The 8873-nt window shown below is 43.6% G+C and overlaps 1 long non-coding RNA gene and 1 other non-coding gene across 2 annotated transcripts; both read right to left on the bottom strand.

Annotated features, from left to right (window-relative positions):
* Positions 1 to 4140: 4140 nt before the first annotated feature.
* Positions 4141 to 8116, bottom strand: LOC102463121 (uncharacterized). The gene is made up of 4 exons (XR_016349407.1): positions 7960 to 8116; positions 7302 to 7349; positions 5690 to 5825; positions 4141 to 5115 (listed from the first exon to the last, which is right to left on the bottom strand). It is a non-coding gene; the product is annotated as an uncharacterized LOC102463121 (long non-coding RNA).
* LOC112544194 (small nucleolar RNA SNORA26) lies at positions 7056 to 7173 on the bottom strand. The gene has a single exon (XR_003087514.1). It is a non-coding gene; the product is annotated as a small nucleolar RNA SNORA26 (small nucleolar RNA).
* Positions 8117 to 8873: the final 757 nt, after the last annotated feature.

Genomic DNA, 8873 nt, shown 5'->3' with positions numbered 1-8873 from the left:
TCTGAGGAAAAGTGGTCACCATGAGATTCTAATAATGGTGTGAGATAAATCTGCTGCATATTCATAGGTCAGTTAAACCAAAGCATGTTCCAGACAACTGGAAGGATGAGGAGTGAGTCTGGAAAGAGTTTGAGGGGCCTGGGAGGAGTGTGACTTCTGGAGGCAGCTGGAGTGCTTATTGGGACCTACTAGTTGAAGTACATTTGCCTGTGAGTCATAGACACACTATCAAGTACTGCATCTCAAAACAAGCTAGTCTATTGCTCTAGTAACCCCATAGAAGGGGAGATAATTACACAAAGTTGCCAATCTGAATCAATATTGAAGCAATTCATTTAATTAACATTCCAGGAAAAACAGCAGGGAAATGACAGTGGCATCATTTCTAATGGTCCATGCACCCTGACTACTGATCCCTGGAAGTTCAGAGCAGACATTTTCTCCAAAGCACTGATGGAAGATTTGCTGGGGTGAACAATTATCATCTCCACCAGTCACTTCTCTGCCATAGTCACCTCCATCCTGCAGCCCCCAGTGGGGAAAGGAGTTTACACATAGTGCAAACAGAAAGGGAGGAAAGCTCCCCAAACACATTTTCATGATGAGGTTGAGAACCACAATGGGGTATTTGAATCTTACAAGAGCCACTTATCCTAGAGATGTCTGGTTGGGAACAGGAGAACTGTGAGACAGAGATGGCAAGAGAAGAGAAAACACTCTGCTTCTGCTCTGGAAGTCATGAAGACAATGCCAAGTGAAGGCCAGCAGAGGGTGGCAATTCTCTTCACCAGGCAAACTAGAAGTCTACTGAGGGCTGCAAAAAGGAAAACTGATAGCTTTCAGGGCCAAATGGTTTGACCAAAAAAATTTGTTGTTGAAGAGGGAAAAAAAAAAAAAAAAAAAAAAAAAGGTGCCAGATAGAAGGCACCAGTACAGGATGCCTGGCAACCCAAGGGCCCCAAAGAAAATGTACTTCATCGGAAAGTTGTACTTATTTATTATTATGGATTATGTTTTAGATATATTTTATATTATTACAATAACTTGATGTGTAAAATTATTTGCTCAGATTAAATACCTTTAAAATTAATTTTACATCATTTTTAATTTAAATATAAATTTAAGGTACTTTTAAATGTTGTATATGATACCTAACTTGTTTTGTTGAAATAAACACAAGTATAGGCCATAGTTAATCAAATAGAACAGCCTTCTGTGAAAATTTCAGATACTCTGTAAGATACTCATGAAACTGCAAAAATTGACATATTTATAGATATAAAATTAATATACATTTTGTGATTTTATTTGGGAATAAATAAGCACTCCCAGCTCCTCCCAACTTAATGTCTCCTCCCTCCCCCAGAGCCAGGCATTCCCAACCCCCCCAAGCTAATGACTCCCTCCTACCTCAGAGACAGGCTCTCCCAGCCCCCCATAACCTAATACCTGGGTCCCGGACATACCCTGGGTCGACATTGCTGCCTGAGGCACTATGGCAGCGTGAGCACATCAGCGAGCTGTGAGTGACTGCTGGAGCACCCCGTGCAGAATGCTCAGCTGGCCTTGAGCATGTGCACAGAGTGGCCCGGCCAGCTGTGAGTGCCTGCTGGAGCGCCCATCACAGAGCACCCAGCCGGCCGTGAGCACATGTGCAGAGCAGCCCAACCAGCTGTGAGCAGATACTATGATGCAGAGCGGCCCTGCCGGCTATGAGCAGGGACTCAGCCATGTGCTCCAAATGGCCAGCAGGCCGCACTTCATTCTTTTATAAAAATGTTCTGGGGGCCACAAAAAATTTCAGACGGGCCGCATGCAGCCTTCCAAATGCCAGTTTGACATGCCCACTCTACACCATCCTTTCAATACAGTCAGTGAGCTGGGACAAAGAAGTGATTACTTCTGCAACCTCCCACTCTGTAGTGTCCACTGAAGCGGGCTTTCTGAACAAAGAGCTGAAGGTGGATTTGTTAGCATCAGAGGCTCTCAGCTTTAAAAGCAGTACTTCTCCTGTGTCACAAGAGGGAAGAGGGACACTGTTCCAGCCCTTCCTCTACTAGTGTACATTTGGAATTGCAGAAAACGGAGAGAAGCTCACCCTGCAACAGAGAATCTGAAAGTCCTAAGAGTTGCTGAAGCAAACTGCAGGACTATGTAGCACTTTAAAGACTAACAAGATGGTTTATTAGATGATGAGCTTTCGTGGGCCAGACCCACTTCCTTAGATCAAATAGTGGAAGAAAATAGTCACAACCATATATACCAAAGGATACAATTAAAAAAAAGTGAACACATATGAAAAGGACAAATCACATTTCAGAACAGGAGGGGGATGCAGGGACGGGGGGGGAAGGAAGGAAGGTGTCTGTGAATTAATGATATTAGAGGTGGGGAAAGTTAGATGTCTGTGAGCTAATGGTATTAGAGGTGATAACTGGGGAAGCTATCTTGGTAATGGGTAAGATAGTTTGGGTCTTTGTTCATTCCCTCCCGGAGAGTGTCAAATTTTAACATGAATGACAGTTCAGAGGATTCCCTTTCAAGTACAGATGTAAAAGGTCTTTGTAGCAGAATGCAGGTGGTTAAATCATTAAGAGTGTCCTTTCTGGTTGAAATGGCAAGAAACTGTTTTTTCTTTGTGATCTTGTCTGATATCATTAATTCAGACACTTACCTTCCTTCCTTCCCCCCCTGTCCCCCACATCCTCCTCCTGTTCTGAAATGTGATTTGTCCTTTTCATGTGTTCACTTTTTTTTAATTGTATCCTTTGGTATATTTGGTTGTGACTATTTTCTTCTTGATCTGAGGAAGTGGGTCTGGCCCACGAAAACTCATCATCTAATAAACCATCTTGTTAGTCTTTAAAGTGCTACATAGTTCTGCATTTTGCTTCAGCTACACCAGACTAACATGGCTACATTTCTATTGCTATTCTAAGAGTTGCTGACTATCTACCTGCTTATTCTCCCCACCCCTCAGTTAGTTTCAGGGACAGGAATACAGCTTGTAGTTGGCACTGATAAACATGAAAGATTACTCTGGGCATGGAGAAGCCCCACAGTCACTAACATTCATTCATCATAATCAGCAATGCTCCAGCACAGCCAGCAAAGGCTGCCTATGACTCAGAATCCATGAAGACATTGGGCCATAGGTTACAAAGCATTAAGCAAAACAGCAGCTAGGACACAAGAGGCCAACAGGCAGGTGAGATTCTTCCTAATGCAGGATGGGAAAATGAGGATCCATACTGGGCGCAATCTAGTCAACCTATTTATCCTAAATTGGAGGAAGATTATATCTTGTGGCTAAAGATATCTAGCAGCTTATGTTCCTGGTCTTGCAGTGTAGACTTAAATTGTGGGTGTTTGACTCATAATTCATCAAGTACACTACTAGTGAGTTTGGTTGGGGGTGTGTGACAAGAAGTCCATGCCTTTTGCTAGGACAAAATATTTTGTCCACCCTGGGAGTTATTGGGGGGATTGAGGCTGGAGTTTGCCAAAGTGCTTCTGATGGTTCTAAGATTAAATGACATGAATGTCAAGCTTACATCTGTAGGAGGAACTGGACTTTCAGTATCTTATAAAGCTTAGTTTTAAACACACTTACAATCTTTTTTAATACAGTAAACACTAATGATAGTTTTACCAGGCCACTTGACCTAAGCATTGTACACCTATATATTGTTACTAAGCTCATTTGTGCTAATTTATAGCATGACACCAGATGCATGGGTGCTGGGGGAGGGTCAGGGCTGCAGTGCAGGAGGGGGATTTAGTGCTAGCTCCACAAGGGAAGCATGGAATATTACCTATAGAGGAGAGCTGGCATGCAGCCTCCTGATGGGCAGCTCCCAGACAGGCTAAGGTTAGCACCCTACCTGTCCCTTCCTGAGAACAGCATGGGGCAATGTGCCCATATGGCCTCAGGGATGCCAGGCACTATCCCTCTGCCAACACCAGCACCTTAGTGTTCATTGTCCAGAAATGGACTCTCTTCCCCCCCCTCCCCGCCACAGCTATTTTCCTAGAACAGTAATGGCATGGGAGTAGGGTAGGACCTTCCCCCCAGAATCAACCAGTTGGTTATCACTGATTCAGGATGGAATGTAGACTTAAAAAAACCAAACGCACACGGTCTTTTAACATTTTATTACAGGTATACACCCTTTTTGCAAATACAAGAAAAAAATATCTAGGTAGTTTCTCAAACTCTACTATAGCTGACAAATTTGAGATTAATGTTTGGAAGCTAAGGTAGTCATTGAAAATCTGTCTTGGGGTATGGTGGATTCTCCATTCTTTTAAATCAAAATTTAACATCTAAATGACCTACTCACTTTATAGCAGAAGTTACAGGTTTAACCAAGGAATAAGTAGGTGAAGATGCACTGGTTAGGTCTGTCAAATAAAGGATTGCCAACATTCCACCCCATTCCTGGGGCCTTAAATTAAAAATGGACAATTGTCCACTGAATTACATAGATCTGATTGAAGTGTGGCTGAGTCTGAGACCAAAAAAGGCAGAATATAGGAGAAGATTCTGCTCTTTTTTTTAAAATACATTTAGGCTTGTAATTTATTGGTGTAGTGCTGCTGACATTCTTTGCATAAGCAAGCAAGGCAGGCCTCTCTCATTTGGAGGTAGAGTAAGTGTAAGGACCACACTAGGCAAATGGTCATTTTTGCATTCTATTATTTCTATAAACTAGTTATGGGAAACCAACTGAAGATGTTTTAGAAAATCTACACATCAGAGGGATTCTAAGGTGTGTATATCTTTCCATCCTACATACACAGTGCAATTTTAGGGGCTTATGAGAAATTTTGCTGTTTTTATAAGATGTTGTTACTTTAAATACTAGTTGAAATATATCTTCATGTGCCATAAAATTCTTATGTTATTTGAAACTAATAAATTGGATTAAATTGTTTGAGGTAAGATAAGGTCAATGTCATCTGCAATGAGATGGGTTATACCATTCTAGCCATTTTCTTACTCTTAGGATTTTTCTAGAAACGATACATTACAGCAAGTTGTTAAATGATCATGGATGGAATCAGTCAACTACCACCAATCAGGAGCTGCAAGTTCAAATCCCGTTTTTCCCCCTGTTTAAAAACAAAACAAGAGTTAACACTAACAAAGTAACTCACAATGGCAATATATAATAATTTGTCATGCCTCCAGTATGCCTCAAGCTTTCCTCATCCATTTCCAATTAAAGTGGAGGTCAACTAAGTCAATGTAAGCCAAGCTTTAAATTTAAGAGCACACACAAGTTGTTTACACTAGTTAGATTTAATACCTTTACAAGTTTTGCAGATCAAATCAATAGCTTGGCACTAAAGGCTTTGTCTACAACATACAAGGAGCCAAGAATGAAATTCAAGCTACTGAATGGGAAAAAAACAAGCTTATGCATCTTTAAGGTTCCAGAGGATTCCTTGTTTTTCCTGAAATAGATTAACAGCAGCTATCTCTGAAGTGTCAGAATTATAATTCCCCCATCACAAAAATAAGTGATGTAGAGGGCTAACAAATAATCTTACACTGAAGTGTTTTATTCTCTTCAGTGGCAAAGTTAAGTTTTCATGAAGGCATCTCAGGTAGGTGCATAAGGAGTTCTAAATTCATATATATTCCACCAGTTTACTTCTAAAGCAGAAAAATATTTCCACGCACCTCAGTCTGGTGTTCCTATTTATATTATGTTCCTGGGAATTTGTCATTTTTTAAATGGGAGATTTTTATGCCAAATATCTTGCACTTGATAGAACTTGCATCCAGGCATCTGATTATTGCAAATACATTGAGGCCTCTGAAACCAGGAAAAACATCACTTGATCACAAATCAATTATTTAACACCATGAAGTTAAGCATGGCAATCTGATGCCATCACTAAAAGTTCATAAGAACACTCATACTGGGTCAGACCAAAGGCCCATCTAGTCCAGTATCTGTCTGACAATGGCCATGCTAGATACCCCAAAAGGAAATTAATAGAACAGGACACTCCCTGTCACTCATTCCCAGCTTCAGGCAGGTAGAGGGTAGGGACACACTCTCTGCCCATTCTGGCTAACAGCAATTGATGGACCTATGCTCCATGGATTTTTCCAATTCTTTTTTTGAACCCTATTAAAGTCTTGTCCTTCACAACATCCTCTGGCAAGAGTTGTGCCTAGTGTGAAGAAATACTATCTTTTATTGTCATTTGGTGACCTCCTGTTATGCATAGGAGTAAATACTTGTCAGCTTTCTCCACACTAGTCATGATTTTACAGACTCCTATCATATCTCATCATCTCTTTTCCAAGCTGAGAAGTCCAAATCTTATTAATCTCTCCTTAAATGGAAGCCATTCTATAACCCTAACCATTTTTGTTGCCTTTTTAACATTTCCAATTCTTCTTTGAGACATGACCACATCTGCACAGTATTCAAGATGTTGATATACCATAAATTTATATAGGCAATATTAAGAAAGGGATAGATTAGACAATTTCCAACATTCTGTTCACTGACTGCTGATGCATAGAGTGGATGTTTTCAGAGAACTATCCACAATGTTGGCAAGATCTTTGAATAGTAACAGCTAATTTAGAGCCCATCATTTTATGTGTATAGTTGGGATTATCTAATGTGCCTTATTTTGCATTTATCAACATTCAAAATCATTGGGTAGCTTTGTATCACCTGCAAGTTTTGCCACTTCACGGTTTACTTTCTCCAGATCGTTTATGAATATGTTGAACAGAACTGGTCCCAGAACAGATCCTTGGGGGACACTACTCTATTTCTCTCCATTCTGAGAATAGATCATTTATAACTCCCCTTTGTTTCCCCATCTTATCTTTTAACGAGTTACAGATATAAGAGAGCGCTTTCCCCAGCCTTTGGTGAGGGACCTTGTCAAAGACTTTTTGAAAATCTAAGTATACTGTATCTACTAGATCCTCTTGTACACATAAGTCACATTTAAGTAAATGAACCCCCCAAAAAACAAATTTACTTTTGAATAAATTTAATACATTAGATTTGTCATAAGTTTGTGCCTCCCGACAGGATCCAGAGAAGAGTTTTCATCTCACCTCTGGGTTTTAGAGAGTGTTACTATACCCCTCTGTGTTGGCCACTTAAAGCACAGTCTACCTTAAGAGGGCAAAGCAAAAAAGGGGATGCATTAACAAGCATTTTAGTATTCTTGATAGAACTCACTGCAATTTACAATTGATCTGTAGGCAAAAATTCAAGTCAAGCCAAGCTAACTTTCATTCAATTAGAAACACTTACCTTCCATCAGAGGAGCCATTCTTAAGTGATGCCTTCATGAGCATTTATCTACACCGCATTTTAAAAAAAATGATAAAGATAAAAATCACTTGCTTATATTTAAACAACCAGCGAGATCAAATGGGGTTATACATAGTTAATGTTTTCTAAAACCAAAAGTTTAGGGAAAATATTTGGTTTCCCAAACTGGCAGTCATTAAAACTAGTGTAAGCCCTGGGAAAGAGTAAGAGTTCACTTTTACAATGGAGTGACTTTGTTATTATCTTAACTACATATTGTAACAAAGTATCCAGGAGCCATTCACGCCTGAGGATTAAAGCACATGGCAACAGTTCTACACAAGGAATCTAGTAAAAGGTCACAGGATGTTCAACAGAGTAAAAACCTTTCAAAAAACCTACTCAACGTGCATGTTTCATTCCAAACGTTTTCCACCCCCGAGACTCTCTGAAGCTTTAGGTTCCCCCCAGACAGTCCTACAGGGAATCCAGGGTTACTGCTGGGGGGGGGGGGGGGGGGCCGCAGCGCCGGGAGCGATGGGGGAAGGGGGAGAAAAGCACGAGGCGCGCGAGGGGAGGCGGCACCGGCGGGCTGCGCTGAGCGGAGGTTTGTGGGGCCGGCAAGGCCCAGGTCGGACACGAGCCTGGACGTAGCTACCTGCGGAGGCCGCCTCGTCACCGCCGCGTCTGCAGGCGAGCCCGGGGCCGCGGGCACCGCACCCCACCCCGGCCCGGCCGCAGGCTCCCGCAGCCCAGGCGCCATTGCGGGGGAAAGAGCGAGCCCGGGCCGCCCGAGAGCTTAAATAGCAGCGGGCAGTTACCGCGAGACCTCGAGCGCGTCCCCTGCACGCGCTGGGGGTGGCGAGCAGAGGAGGGGACCCGCGTTGTGGGTGCGGGCGACTCTGTCTCCGCAGCGATTGGCGGAGAGCAGGCACGTGGCCGGAGCCTAGCCGTGGGGCGGGGGGAGCAGCTATTTGTGGGGAATGGGGCGTGGCGAGGGCGGCCCCAGTGCACGGGCACTGTGCAAACTGGCAGGCGCTGGGCACACCCCGGCCGACCAGCCCTGCAGCTGTGGTGCTCCTGTGCAGGTGAGGCCGTGCCTTGCACACAGCCCCCACACCCTCTGCACCCCACACACGTGCACACTGCCCTGGACACCACCGCCCTGCCCTAGCAACCCTCCAGCCCCACAACTGCCCAGTACCCCACAGAGACACCCCCCTACTGCCCAGAACCGTTCCCCACAGTCCCACCACAACTCCCTCCCCCCCCCCAGACTCCTCCACTACTAGCACCCAAATTGACAAACCTGCCCAGTGCTTCCCACCACACCGACCTACTCCTCCAGTGCCTTGCCTCAGGCAGGACCCTACTGAGCTAGTGCAGAGCAGGGATTTTGCATCTACTGTTTGATTAGTCGATATAGGGCACCTTCAAAGGCAAAAGCAACTTCCCCACTGAGCCTGGTGCAGCGCTGCTGCTTTGAAACATCGCAGGGAGACTGGTGTCAGGCTCCTTGCGGCATTTCAAAGCGTCAATGCCACACAGAGCAGGGGAGTCCCCGGCTGATCT

Source organism: Pelodiscus sinensis, chromosome 4 (genome assembly GCF_052426305.1).
Source record: "Pelodiscus sinensis isolate ZL-2025 chromosome 4, ASM5242630v1, whole genome shotgun sequence".
NCBI classification, from domain to species: domain Eukaryota; kingdom Metazoa; phylum Chordata; order Testudines; family Trionychidae; genus Pelodiscus; species Pelodiscus sinensis.
The sequence above is the reverse complement of the archived record's forward strand: the minus strand, read 5'-3'. Positions and strand labels throughout refer to the sequence as shown.